The sequence below is a fragment of the Engraulis encrasicolus genome, unplaced genomic scaffold, assembly GCF_034702125.1.
Source record: "Engraulis encrasicolus isolate BLACKSEA-1 unplaced genomic scaffold, IST_EnEncr_1.0 scaffold_28_np1212, whole genome shotgun sequence".
Classification (NCBI taxonomy): Eukaryota; Metazoa; Chordata; class Actinopteri; order Clupeiformes; family Engraulidae; genus Engraulis; species Engraulis encrasicolus.
In genome coordinates, this window is record NW_026945577.1 from 2,470,344 (window position 1) to 2,485,843 (window position 15,500).

General features: G+C 40.3%; 2 protein-coding genes across 2 annotated transcripts in view; both read left to right on the forward strand.

Moving 5' to 3' along the window:
• Positions 1-15,500, forward strand: part of LOC134443149 (NACHT, LRR and PYD domains-containing protein 12-like) — a 343,863-nt gene that overhangs the window by 234,284 nt on the left and 94,079 nt on the right. The window lies entirely within an intron of this gene.
• The window catches only part of LOC134443130 (protein NLRC5-like), a 200,877-nt gene continuing 190,023 nt past the window's right edge, over positions 4,647-15,500 (forward strand). The window contains exon 1 of the mRNA XM_063193046.1: positions 4,647-4,777. The gene's annotated coding sequence lies outside the window, so the exon portion shown is untranslated. The remainder of the gene's footprint in view (positions 4,778-15,500) is intronic.

The following is a 15,500-nucleotide window of genomic DNA, read 5'->3' on the forward strand; positions in this document are numbered from 1 at the left end:
TTAAAGTGTGTGTGTGTGTGTGTGTGTGTGTGTGTGTGTGTGTGTGTGTGTGTGTGTGTGTGTGTGTGTGTGTGTGTGTGTGTGTGTGTGTGTGTGTGTGCGTGCGTGTGTGTGCGCGAGCGCGAGCAGATGGTGTGATACTAAATACATTTATGTACACAAGTCTGAGGGTTGGACATCCCTGTAGCCTAACATATGTGAAAACGTAAAATGTAAAAAGACACAAAATATTTCCATGTCTATGGGTTGCACCATCCTTTATTTATTGTTACGCACTGCTAGGAATCAATCTCTATAGAACGACATAGACTGGCAAACAATATGAACTGACCCTGTGCAACCAAGATGTGTTGAAGCAGCTGGCCAGCATGGGGAGTGCTAGAACAACACATTAGACCTCTGAAGCCTATTACTACCCATCTTGGCTGAACTCACTGTACTGACCACGAATACACTGTAGCATCCTAATGTGCACTTTACCAGAGCATTTTACGTATTATGTAGGATATCATTGCTATTTTTGAATAGTGGAGTAGAGTAGAGTAACTTTATTGAGCCCAAGGGGAATACAAATATCGACAGATTATTAACTTTTTTGCCTTTGGCTGGGGTGATGTGTTATGCTGGCGGTCCCCCTGCTGGCTTAATACTTCAACATAATGTATTTATTATATGTTTGCCTATGTGTCTGGAATGTGCATGTGTGAATGACCAGGTGGCATTCAATTTCCCCTGTGGGGATTAATAAAGCCCATCATCATCATCATCATCATCATCATCATCATCATCATCCTCCTCCTCCTCCTCCTCCTCCTCCTCCTCCTCATCATCATCATCATCATCATAACTTGGCTGCACTGTGCAGACCTTTGCACCAAAAGGCACACTACACTACACTACACTACACTACACTACACTACACTACACTACACTATACTACACTACACTACACTACACTACACTGCACTACACTACACTACACTACACTACACTACACTACACTACACTACACTACATACTGCTACTACCTACACATTTACTGTGGACTTAACCCATTGAGGTCTAAGTGCCCTTGAGAGGGCAATTTGACATGTCTCTAAAAACAAATCTGTAACTCTGTGAGTTTTTGTCATTGAAACACATACGTTACACCATTAGAAACCTCAGACCTTCCCGATTTCAAATATATATATATTAAATAAACTATATAGCTGGCCCAATTTAAAGAAAGTGAAAAGAAATCTTCGCATATTCTGTACTCTCTGCCTGTAGCAGCCACACCTATAGCTATTCACATGTAAAGTACCAGTGCTTGAGTGGCTATTCAGAGGTGACAACACGCCCCTTTCAGGTAGGGTAAACACAGCAGACGTAGAGTGACAGGGGGGTTGGGGCTATCAGAGCACATGGGGATTGACAGGGGGGTGTGGGCCATTAGAGGTTTTTCACACCTATCTCATTAGTATTCAAATGAGACAGGCAGTGGCAGTGACATAGTCATTCTTTTTTGCATTTTGTATGAAAACAACAAAACATTTCTAAATGCCCTTTTCACTTTTATGCTGCCAACACATTTGTTTACAAGATTCAAACTTCAAAAGTCTTGGCTAGATATATTTATTGTGTGTTTTCTTGAACTTTTTGAAGACCTCTGAAACCTGTTTTTTTGTACAGTTGTGTTTATACTCAATTTAAATAAAACATGTTTGTACAGGTATGACATCCAATTTTCTTTCAGATTGTTTCTTGTCAGGTTTTTCAGAATACAACCATATATTCCACTTTTGCATAGATGCTTACTGTTAGCTGAAAATACTTGAAAATGTCAGGGTGGTGCAAGCAGCCTAAAAGCCTCTGAAAGGCCTTAGACCTCAGAGGGTTAATTATTTACTGTTTAAATTTCTGCAGAATTTGTACACTATAGTTAATCTGCATATAATACATATAATGTCTATATGTATGCATGTGTGTGCTATGATCGAATCTGTCGTGCAATGTGTCATTTGTTTGCATCATGTGTAGCCTATATGCTGCAGGATGCCTTCATGTCCCTTGGGATCAGTAAAGCTACTCTACTCTGCTCTGCTCTGCTTTACTCTACGTTACTCTATTCTACTCTATTCTATTCGTCTCTTCTACTCCGCTGAATTCACTATTGTCCTACAGCTTTCCGTGGGTCAGTAATCAATCAGATCAGTTTCTGTTATGTTATCAATACCATAATGATTGCTACCTATATTATACCTGTTCGAAGGTAGCAATTAAATATACTCTGTCAGAATATATTACTCTAGAACAGTGGTGGACAAAATAAAAGTACAAGTAGGCTACTTTTGTGGTGTAATTAGGCCTAAAACAGTAGCAGATGATATTACATAGCTGTTACACTGTTACTCCATTCAAACTACCTAGCCTATTGCGATAGACTGTTGTTACTGAAAAACAATAAAAACCTAACAAGGACCCACCACAAACTCAATCTAACCCGTGTAGAATCAGCTTATTGTAAGACAAGTACACTGGTCTACTTTTTACTCAGATAAGTTACCTGAGTTGGAAATAAACCTTTTTTTTAACTTTTACTTTTACTTTGTCCACCACTGCTCCATAATATATTACTAAAGTTGCCCTGATGTGTAATTATTAGATAACATGATGTATGACCTAGGTGTAGGCCTAGCCACAAACAGACTTAAACCCCTTAGATTAATTTCCAAATAGGCTACAGACAAAATCTTTTATTTCCAAATAGACTTCAATAAGGGGGTTTGTAAAATCAGAGGAACTATTACATTTGTATCTACCCCATTAGGTACAGTGGAATGACTGGTGTAGCCTAACCTATAACTCCTCATGTGCTAGTGTTGTAAATTGACCTGCGTCACTTCTATTTAAACACCTGTGAAACTCATTCGAGGGATTTCTGCACACAGTAATGTGGATCTGTGATGAATACACAGCGCTCCCGCGGATTGCAAATTAGTAATGAGTTGTGATGAGACGTCACAACCCGGAACAGGTGAAATCGAAAGCAATCCGGTCTCACCTGCGCGTCCGTGATCGTGCCGATTCCAAGTTGGTAAGTAGGCCTAAATAATTACTTATTCAAATGGAATTGTCAGTTTAAGCGGTACCTTGAGTATTTTCCTTACAATGACCTGAGATTTCCAACTGTTGAAGTTGAGCTATACGGCTTCACTTCGGATAACGTTTGTCTTTAGTCTGAAGTTCATTAGAGAAGCGCCCGAGACTGCCGCGCCTATCAATGGGCCTAACTAGAACTACGCATAGGCTACAGTCGGAACAATCTGTATTTTGATTTCTTTAACGAATGTTACATGGGCTAATTTACTGCCCCTTAATCTATGCCTTGGATTCAGCGTGTTTACCTGTGTGCACGTCGTAAATGGACACTGCATCTTGTCAACTTAGCGAATTGAGATAGAACCGTGAAGACAAGCCCTTGACTGTCTAAAACTTGACGACGTAATCCGAATGTCATTTCTAAAGGCACGGCAGATATTGCTGTTACTGGCCGATCATGTAGACTAGACGCATTAACAGATGTTAATGTTAACACAACGTCTGATAAGAAATGTTCTACTCAACCACGCAGGCTATCATTTGCCATGCGTCATGGTGTCCGCGCAACTTTATTTTGAAGCCTACGTAGGCCTACGGACAGTGCCCATAAACCTGTGGTACATACCAGAAAGCAATGTTAAGTCACTTACTCTGTGTGTAGGCTAAACTGTTGAGCAAGAACTTTGCAAGAGCCCCGGAATTGTTTTGATTGAATAATTGGGCCTTATGACTGTTATTAACAACCTTAAAATTCACTCTCGGTTCACTTGTCACTTCGCCACCCTTTTGAAGTCAGACAGGCAGATGCAATCAGGAACCAATCAGCATGATTTACAGTTCTGAGAGAAAGGCCCATACAGTTTAAACTGACCTTTTATTACATAGTAATGATGATGTAAATAAACATGTATGGTGAAAATGTCGGGCCTGCTGGCATGAAACTGTATACATGCCATGCCCTGATTCTGCCCTGAGTCCGGGTAAAAGTGCTCCAATATGTAAAAATGATGATGGTGATGATGATGATGACTATTATTAGGGTTGACATACCCCTAAATGACATCCAAGTGGGCACGAACTGAATAATGTCATATTTTAGAACTGGTGCAGTTTTCTCTTCAAGATGATATGCCATTTTGGGACTTAATTTAGTGGACTCCTCCTAAAATCAATTCAGGTCACTAATTTTCTTATTTCTAGTTATGACATCAGGTAACTGCTATTGAATTTGTGAAATTGCAATCTTTAAATTAGTTTCGGTCACGGTCAGACCAACTTTGCACTGATGATGGCCTGACTGTGACCGAAACGTTTGCACTACACTTGGGTAGCACCTTTTTGGTTTTTCTAATGCAATAAATAGTTCAACATTGCATTCGGCAGAACGGTGTGCGAGTTCCCCTTCATTGTTTTCTGTTATAGAGCAGGGAAATAGTGCTCTGCCAACCAGCACTAGAAACATTCCTTTGGTGTGTGTGCGTGTCTGAATGCTCCATCACCTCTTATTATCCATCAATATCTGTGATCATTTTCTTTCTTTCTTTGTTGTGTTCAGCGTTAGGATGGATGACGCCCCAGAGGGTGGGGGTGGTGTGGGTACTAATCAGACAGGCAGATCATCATCTGCTGTGACCATGAAGAATGAGGAGCCCCTTACTGAGGGACAGCAGGGCTTCAGCACCTGCCATACACAGTGAGTTCACCAAAACACACACACACACACACACACACACACACACACACACACACACACACACACACACACACACACACACACACACACACACACACACACACACACACACACACACACACACACACGGTAGCTTAGGACAGGACAGGGCCTCTTTCATGCGCATTGAGTTAAACATCCCCACACATGCAACAACAGCAGACAGACTTCCTTTGTCCCTTTCTTTTCATCTACTTCAAAGTTAGTAATAGTGTGGTGTTCTCACTATGGCGTTCTCAGTATGGTCTTCTCAGTATGGTCTTCTCAGTATGGTGTTCTCAGTATGGTGTTCTCAGTATGGTGTTCTCGAGTTTGCAAACTTTGAACAGTGCAGAACATCATTCTTCAGCCTCAGACCACCATTCTAACTCTAAAATAGGTGGTGGCAGCATCATGTTTTTGTTTTGCAGTCGGATGAGGCGGTGTATGTCACAAAACTGAATATGCATATTAATGTTAACCCTCATAATGAAAATGAAGGTGACACTCACCGTGTTCTGTGTGGTAAAGTCAGCCTGAATATTCTATGTCTATGGCCCACTCTGGGCTCCACCCACTACCTCAGAGGTCAGAGGATTGGAGCTGGAGTAGAACTGGTGGTGACAGTGATGGGCAACCTGGACTGAGAAGCTACAATCCAGTGCCATATATTCCAAATGACCGTTTACCCATCCAGTTGGACCATTTGAGTAATTATAATGAGCTATTGTACATTTCACCTGTCTTTCCCCATAGCAAAAGCATGTATTCTGCCTATGTGTTCTGCCCGATTAGAAATAATGTTGACAGTGTAGCAACAGATGCTATGATGGTATAGTAACATATTTATCTTCCACACAACATACTCTTCCGTCTTGTTGGTGCGTCTCTGAAGTAATCAAGCAAGTTGGGAATAGATCGCACTCAGTTTTTCTTCTTTCTTTTTCTTTTATTTTCATTTATACATCACAGGATGTAACAATATATGTTCGGGAAGTATTATCTACAGTCAATGTCCCCAAAAGGCATGAATGGGGATTTTGAACCAACTTGTTTTATGTAACTGCCATAATCTCTACACTGCATGTCTAGCTGTTTTTGATGTTTTTTTTTCTTTTCTCTATCGTTGACATGGGTTACTATTGTTGGTTGATATGTCTTTTATATTCCAGAAGGTGGTGCAGTGAGTGCTCCACTTAGGTGCTGTTTCCACGTAGCAGGATATTTTTTTAGCAGGGTATTTTTTTCTCCTGTTTAGGTGTAAACGCAACATGTGGATAAAAATAAATCCTCCATTGTAACAAATGCGTTTCAGCCCCTAAATAGGATATTTTTAAAGCCTGCTTTTTATATCTGAATTTTAAATATCTGCTACGTGGAAATGGAAGGCCAAAACCAATGTAACCAGGAGAAAACAGAGAAAACATCCACATATAAAAATATCCTGCTATGTGGAAACAGTGTAAATGCTTCATGTGGTGGAGCGCTTGCTACACCACCTCTTATGAGTAATTAGCAACAGGTGAGAAGGAGGTTGTTGCTTTAAAAAATTCAGAAAGTAAACAGAAACTGTTACACTGAGTGTGTTCCAATACGCGACCTTGCTTCCTCCGCTTGTGCTTGTGACTTTGTACCAGGAAGTAATATGTCATGATGATATCACTGACGACAGCATTATATTTCAATATCTTGCAAAAGCTCAATTGTAAAGTCTTTTTCTCATTTGCAATTGGGATGGTGAATGAAAAACAGTCCCCCAAAAGTTGTTGTGGCTAGGCTGACAGCTGGGAAACTTTATTGTTTTCTCCATGGAGGAGGGGCCAGGAGGCGGGGCGAGGCCACAAGCACAAGTGGAGAAAGCAAGGTCGCATATTGGAACGCACCCACTGATGAAGGCTCTTGCAGTAACATATTTAACCACTAGATGCCACTATTCAGCCTCATAGCAATGTGTCCTCAGTGCTTATGCATGCAGGGATGCAGTTGCCCTAAATATAAAGTGCTCTGGTAAATACTGGTATACTGTACTTTATAGAGCTGGACAATACCTTTCCAACAGCATAGAAGCACCCTGTGTTGTCACTTGCAACATTATAGATGAAAGGAATTTTTTTTTTTACTGTGCTCCCTCAACAGTTTTAAACCTTTCTGGTCTTTGGTTCCCCTAATATCCGGGCAAACATCACACCAAATTCGTTTTGTGTGTTTTTAGTGTTTTTGGGGGTGTATGGGATGGGTGTCTTGTTTGTGTTCTAAATTGTCTGCTGATATGTCATGACTTTTTATGTATGTTAGGACATTTCAAACAATATGTAAACAAACCCAGGCCCTCATTAACTGGCCAGTATCTCAAAACAGACTCAATAAAAAATATGCCTCATTGGGCACTGACAAGCATAATGTAAGCAATACAAGTGAATGTTGAAATTGTCCGTATTTTGTGTGGCAATCCACAAGGCTGGTTTAAGGGCTGGTTTAAGCAGGGGTGCAGCAGGTATATTTAGGCTGCAAACCACCTGTCTCAAGTACGTGTAGTTAGGAGTTTGGGCATTGGTAGGTAATTCATTATACCGTATAATGTAGATACCCTTAAAGGGTTAAAGGTGCACTGTGTAATATTTTTTGTAGTTAATTTCCAGAATTCATGCTGCCCATTCACAAAAGTTACCTTTTTCATGAATACTTACCACCACCGCCAAGTTCTAAGTATTCATTATGACTGGGAACATTGCACTTTTCATACATGAAAAGTGTGATCTTCTCCATGGTCCACCATCTCCAGAATAGACATTTTCAGCTGCAAAACGCACTGTACTTTGGAAGCTAGTAAGTATTGGTTTATTATTAAGTAAATATTCATGAAAAGATCAAATTTGGTATTATGCAGCATGGTTTCAATGAGCAGCATAGTTATAGTACCCATTCTGGCCACATCCTCCACAGTGCACCTTTAATGTTGTTTTCCTGTGGGCTTGGGAGGGAGGTGTTGGTGGACTGCCCAGCTGAGTGCACCACTCTCCTTCTTTAGGACCAGTTGCTTATACTTAGTGGCTCAAGGGATTCAGCAGGTGTGTTTTTGGTTTTGCATATTGGTAGGGCATGCATCTAGGAATTGACAAGGGAAGTGTATTGTCAGCCCCAACCCCTCCAACATCTCACAAGATCAGTTTTGTTTGATGTACACACTCTGCATGTTGATGAGGGAGGTGTTTACCGTTCTCCTTAACCTCAGGACCCGTAGTGTCTATCGACCCTGCAGTGCAATGCACTATGGTGAACATTAATGATATACGTAGGTCATTCATTTAGAATCTAGATTTCCTTCTAGTGTTGTTGATTTCCTGCAGGCTGAGCGGGAGGTGTTGGTGGAGACTGGACAGCTTATGAGGGTACGACCAGTTGTTCCAGTTGTTAGTGGCTGAGTTTTACCAGGGGTTCAGCAGGTGTGCTTGGGTTGCAATGTACATCAAGTCAAGTCGGATTTTATATTCACTTTCTTCATATGCACAAGTCATAAAAGGGAAATTAAATTACGTTTTCTCTCTATACCATGCCAGGACATAGACATATACAAGACTGACATTTTACAGACTGGCATAAAGTGCAAGACAGGACAGGTAACAGTGATTGGCTGGTAACAATAAGTGGTCAATAATAATACAGTACAATGAACATTTAACATTCAACATTTAACATTAAAATGTTAACAGAAGATAAGATAAATATAAAATAGAATGTAGACATTACAATAATAGAAATAACAGTGACAGTACCGATAATATCAGTATAATAGCAATAGTTATATAAAGTAGATGGGGTAGCAGCATTGTATGCAGCACGTTGTTGTGGTCAGATTTTTAATCTTATATGATTCATATGCAGATTATTATATGTACATGTCTATGCAGGAATATTGAGATATGTGTATATGACTGTATGTATATGTCTGTGACTGTATCTACAGAGTTCCAGTTGTGCTAAGACTGTCTGTGGTTGAGGTGTGAGTGAGCTAATTAACATCTGTAAAGGGCCTGGCAGGGCCAGGGGGGTGGGTACTTTGCCTATATAGGGAACGATCCTACCGGAAGGGCTAGGCCTGGTGGAGGGAGACAAGGAAGAATGATGTAACCTCAACAAGGCCTCCTGATCCAACCTAGGATCAGTAGCCGAATAAAATATCTGCAGAAAACTCACCGGACCCAAAGTGCTTGTCTGACAGTAATAGAGAAAAAACCCACATTTAATGGTGTCAGAAGTGCGATGATGATGGAGCTGCAGACAGGGGAAAGATGGACTATTCCAGGAAGGACAACATCTCAAAAAACTTGGCCAAGTAAGAAGTGGAAGGAACCTACTGGAAGAAGTTCATCAAAGACCTGCCGACGGCAAAAGTTGGATTGCACTCTGGGCCCGGTGAGTAGATTCCAATAACGTTAATTATTTCAAATAATTGTATTATGTTAGCTAAGGAAGTGGGAGGTTAAGCTGAAATGTACAGTTGTTTGAAATGATGAGGTTGGGGAACATAAAGAAACCAAAAATGGATGATCCTGCATATTACCGAGAATGAGGGAGTGTTTGAGTTATACAAACGGCGGGCACTGCACACTTTTATGTGGCCTATTAGAAGCGGTGTACAATATGAACGGCGTATGTGGTAGGTGGTCGATTTCAAGGTCTTAGGTTGGACAGGCTCATTTTTGGATATGATTGGACGATCAGCAAATTTAGATGCTCAAAATATTGTTCTTTGGGTGAGGGAGAGTTGCGTAAACTAGGGTAGCACACTGCACACTGAAATATGTGGCCTTAAAAGCAGTGTTTAAATTCTGAAGGGCATTCATGCGATAGGTGGTCGATCCCAAAGACGTATGATGGGCAGTCGTATTTTTGTGAGAATCGGGCCAAATGAAGCGCTGATAGTAATGGTTTCGGATGATCTTATGTAATATAATTATTGATATAGGACAGGCACGAATCCATGGAAGAGAGATCTCGGTGTGTATGAGTGTAGGCCTACTATGTGTGTGTGGCATTACTCAGGGAGCAGAGGAATAATTGTATGGACAAATTTAAATACTAGGTGAAGATGTTTAGCTTTTTCCCCGTCGGAAGATGAAAAATAATTTTAATTATGGATCAACCTCTGGTGTAATTTTAATAGTGGAAGTTAATCATTTTTGCTGTATGTGAATTTGGGCATAGAGAGAGAGAGAGAGAGAGAGAGAGAGAGAGAGAGAGAGAGAGAGAGAGAGAGAGAGAGAGAGAGAGAGAGAGAGAGAGAGAGAGAGAGAGAGAGAGAGAGAGAGAGAGAGAGAGAGAGAGAGAGTATGCCAGTGTTAGTGTGTGTGTGGATCCAAAGAATGTATGTGTGTGTGATTTTGTGTGGCTCTGTATATGGTGTGATATCAGAGAGAGGGAGAGAGAGAGAAAAAGAGAAAGAAAGGAGAAAGGGAAAAAAGAGAGAACATTGATTGGCTTGTAGGTAATGATTGGATTGAAAGATGAGAAGAAAGTACAGAGAATTAAAAGGTTTTTGAAAATGTGAATAGATGGAAAGAATTATTTCTTTGGGCGCGATCACACAGAACGCGGATTTTACAGTAGGAGGCGGATGTATTCTATTGTTTGTCAATGAAAATGAGCGGATTACGCGTCTGATATCAGCTCAAAGGCGGGTTGCGGATTCTCCGCCTCTCCGTGCAGGACGGATTGAGTTGAAAAAAGTTCAACTCAAGGCGGAAAACCCGCGGCGGATTTCCAGATGTTCGATAGGAGACCGTTATCAACATTCATATCAGATTCCCTATCCAACGTTAGGAGAGCAAGGAAAGAGCTTGTCTTCTATTTATTTTACATAGATGAATGGACAAAGCATTTTGTGTATGTTTTCACATCATTTAATGACACAACACCTTCGATTAGGCTACGTTGCGAGTGACAGTTGTCGTTACGTTGCCTAGTCACCGCATTCGAATAGGCAGTGGATCCGCGCTTGGTGTGGTCACTTCTGATTAATCAGCTGGATGCGCATCGCGGATTGTAGGCAGAAACCCGCGTCCGGTGTGATCGCGCCCTTTTGGATGGAGATCTCTAGTGTAGAAGGAACAGGTCAGGTAGGGATAAAAAGCAAAGGGCTGAGAGGCCATATAGACTGTGTTGGCTGGAATTATTTCAGTGTATAATATACATGGCAAGATAGAAAGATAGCCTACTTTGAAACATAGAATAAGAATGGAAGAAGGAATGAAGAGGAGCACAAGGTACAGTAACTAAAGAGTGGAAGCTAACAGAGTGGCAACATGGCAAGTAAAGTGGTTGGTGGTTGCGGCTGTAGGCCTATATGACATCTGTTCAATAAGCTTTGACTGGGTTGAATGTGAAATCATATAGGCTAGCAGGAAGTGTGGAAGTCAGAATGGCTAGGCAGAAATTTACATTGGGGTGAAAATGCATGCAGTGTGAACTGATAAGGTATTTTAACATCATACGAGGAGAAAAGGTAAATTTCTGTGGATGTGTGTTACTCTGTTTGGCCACTAGGGGTTAATTACCATGGCAATGGGGAGAGAGATGGAAGCTGAAGTGACTATTTGGAAGCTGGAAGCCGGAACTAGCTTTTAAATTTTCATTTGAGAAGAGCGGAATGGAATGGAATATTCCTTGTGGGAAAAATAAAATAAAATAAAATAAAAAAGGAGAAACATGTGGAATTAAGGGTACTTGGCTTGGTGACAGAGAGCTGTGTCTGCCCCAACATAGAGGTCTGTGAGTGTCGTTTAAGATGTAAATGAGTGTGTTAACGAAAGGTGCCGAGGAGGCTGGAAGGAAAACATTAACATGTCTGATCTTGAAGAATTAAAGAAAGCAATGAATGTAAATGTGCTGGCAACTGGAAGTTGAGAATGCTTAACATATATTTGCAATACATTGATGACCAGGGGGCTAGGAGTGGTTGAGACCCAGTGTGGAGACCCAGTGTGATTTAGAAAGGTGTGGGGAACTCTCAGACTGGCTGGGGCCTGTGGGCAATTGGTTATCACTGGTTTGAAGTGGTTCTTAGACTTTTAAAGTTGGCTGATAAACATTTCAAAGGAAGAAGGGACTAAAAGAGCTCAAAGTTAACAAACAATTTAGCATGGAGTGAATGAAGAAGACAGGAAGGTCTTAGCCTAAATAGGATTATGATAATGGGCTGCGATGGACAAAGGGTGGAAGTGTTTTGTCTGCTGAGAGAATGGGAGAACTTCAAGGCTATGGTCAATGCACCAGTGTAGACAAAGGTAGGGCCTAATTGACAGAGTCAGCATTTCTTGGCAAGAATAAAAGATCAAATAGGCTATTGACACATTGGTAATGGGCATAGCAGCAATTGGTGGATTAATTAAGGTGAGAGAACATTTTGAAGTGATAAAACAAAATACTATAGAGTTTCATGGATAGCATAGAGGTGCATTAGGAAGCACAAATTCAGGATAAAAGGCTCAATATTCAAAGTACTTATTGTCTAATAGGTTAACATGTTAGATAATGGTCTGAGATAAGAAGCTTGTATGTATGAGAGTGGGTCAAATGCAAAGAGTGAAAGAGTGATAATGACTGTGGTGTGTCAGCAGAGAGAGATGGATCTGTCTGTGTATGGTTGTATTAGATATGCCAAGTTTAAAGATATCAGGAACTACAGAGGAGTGTAATGGCATTTGGACATCAATCGGTAGCATAGAAATTGTATGGAGAGAATGTGTGGAATAGGTGGCTGAGAGAAATTTGGTTTAGAAAATGGAATATAAATATGAAAGTGAGTGAGATTGAATGTATGAAGTACAATTTGAATTGCTCAATGGAGTATTTGGAATTACCGGATATTTATCTGGAAGAGTGGAGAGATTGGTGAGAGGGAATTGACATTTTAACTAATAGCATGAGGCTTCACCCAGAACTAAGGTGTTTGCAATTGAATATTGAATGGCCACAATGTTGATTGAAAACCCTGATTAGCTGGAAGAAGTCACAGAAGTGGTGTGAAGGGGGCTCCAGCAGGAGGTGAAACCAGTTTGAACTAATAAATTGCAAGCAGCCAGACTTGCAAAGGGAATAGTTAATCTGATATAATTGGTGAAAAAATTAAAATAAAAATCTGAACGGTGCAGGAAACTTTGGCAACTTCAAAAAGGAAGCAAATTTGATTGGGGAAAACGAAAAGAACAAAGGGGAAAACATTTTTGGAAATACAGGGGTGTGTTTGCAAAGGAAAAGGGGGTTGGAATCATTTCAATGGAATCAATTCAAGCAAGCAATGCAGTTGGAAACGCCCTACTGCATGTCATCTCTTTGCATGAAGCTATGAAAATATCTAACACTGATTAACCCTAACTAACATCTAAATTAACATACTGATGTTTTCCCACTGAAACTAACAATGGGTCTGTTTCCAACCGCTAAAAGAGGATCAATTGAACCATATTCCAGTGAGAAGGCTGGAGAATTGGGAGTTACAAATGTAGTTTTCACAATTGTAGCTTAGGCTACAAAAGTGAAAAAAGGGGGGTGCATAGGTTGATTAAACATGGAAAGAAAAAATAGAAGATTAGAAAATTGGCAAAGGAAAGTGGAAAATTGACAGGATTTAGAAAGAAATTTGAAGAAATTTGACATTTATAGTTGAAAGAGGTTTTCATAATTCATGAGGTAAGTTAAAGGAGAGGATTTAAGAAAATTGCTATAGAATTTGACTAGAGAGTAGAGAACATATTGTTTAGATTGATGATAAAAGTCTTAGTATGAGATAGAAATTAAAATTGTTTAGAGATTGAATTGTGTAATTAATTTGATTGTACAGTTAGATTGTGTATGTCTGAGTTTGCTAATGAATGAGAGTGTGAAATTGAGATAGTCTATCCAAAGAATTGATACTGCGCTGTTTGTGTCTTCACAGATCGACCAGGGCGGAGATGATGGCCAGTGACTGCGGCTTACAACGGAGGAGATGATGGGGCTTAGAGGAGACAGTCGTCAGCCAACGAAGATGGGAGCCAGCTGAGAAGGAACCAGAGGGTGTGGTCACCAGACCAGGAGGCCAGGACACCGGAGACAGAAGACCACAACAGAACAACACCCGTGGGCTGAATCGGGGGTTCAAGTCAACAAAGGAAGACATTTCACACCTGAGGCAAAACTAGGAGGGATTCAAAGTGAATTAACAAAGCATCAAATAGACTGAGCACATCTACTGTCGAAATGGGGGAGCTGTCTTCGAAGTGGAAACGAAGAAACACAACATCAGACAATGCATACATTTCAAAGGACTTCAGAAATCCTTACCACATGAAAGCAACCGAAACACAACACTTTGGAACACAAATATTCAACGGCGAAAGGAGCTAAGACAGGATTAAAAGTCATTAACATTTTGATAACAAAAGACACAACAAACAACAGCAAGCCAAATTGCATACATCACAGAGAACAATAGACTCCGAGCGACTGAGCCATGGAGGATGGAGCATTGACAGAAGCAAGAAATGACATGGGCATGACAGTGAATTAAATTGTGTAACTGGTTGAATTTTGAAAGAGCAGGATGAATCAGTTAGGAATGTTATGATGAGAAAGTTGATTAAGTTCTGACAACAAGACGAGGTGCCATATCATTCACAGTTAATGTACAGAATGTCAGATTCTTGCCACTTACACAACTTGATTATTTAGCAATGTAAACATGAATCAGATAACAACAGAATAATTCATTAGAGGTCAAATCACGGCAATAGCTGAGTGGAAACAGTGTGATATTTCATATTCATTGATAGGATGACAAAGTGTGTGCAATGTATTTGTGAAATGATATGATTGGATATTCCTGGTAGTCTGAAGACAGTAAATTGATAAGCAAATAGCGAAGAGACATATAACTAATCAAATATTTAGTGTAACTCAAGACAATGTAGAATGGTCAACAGAATCATGGGTTAAAAATAGATACATAAACCATAATGTAATGTGTAACACTGTAACACGGTTAAGGGTTGCAGATGGCCTACAGTACCCAGTTAAAATTTTAATGCAGAATGGTTACAAAGTCATGTTAAATCAATTCTTAACTGAACATGCAGGGCTGTCATATTGAAATGAAGCCATCGTTGGAATTTTCCCTTCACGTCTTGTTTTTCCCTTAAATTGGCAGAATGGGGTTTTTGCAAGATGTAAGGTTTTCGCCAACGATTTAAGAATTGAAATTTGAAGATTGAAGATTGAAGGCATATAAGAAAAAAAAATTGTAACCCTTTGTGAGTCTTTTTGAGACTCAAAATGGGGGAATATGTGGTCAGATTTTTAATCTTATATGATTCATATGCAGATTATTATATGTACATGTATATGCAGGAATATTGAGATATGTGTATATGACTATATGTATATATCTGTGACTGTATCTACAGAGTTCCAGTTGTGTTAACACTAGAACTACCAGGATTTTTCTGCCTACCTAGAAGTACCAGAGAGGGGTCATTTGACCCGGCGGCTTTTACCTAATACACTAATCACTCATTTTGTTATGGTAATGAGGCTGTTAGGGGCCGTGTGTGGGGTGAGGGGTGAGGGGACAGCTTCTTCCCAAGGGCTGTCAGCCTCCAAAATCACCACAGGTAAATAGCAACTTGCATGAAGATATCAGCAGCAAAGACATATAGCACAGTTTGGCGGA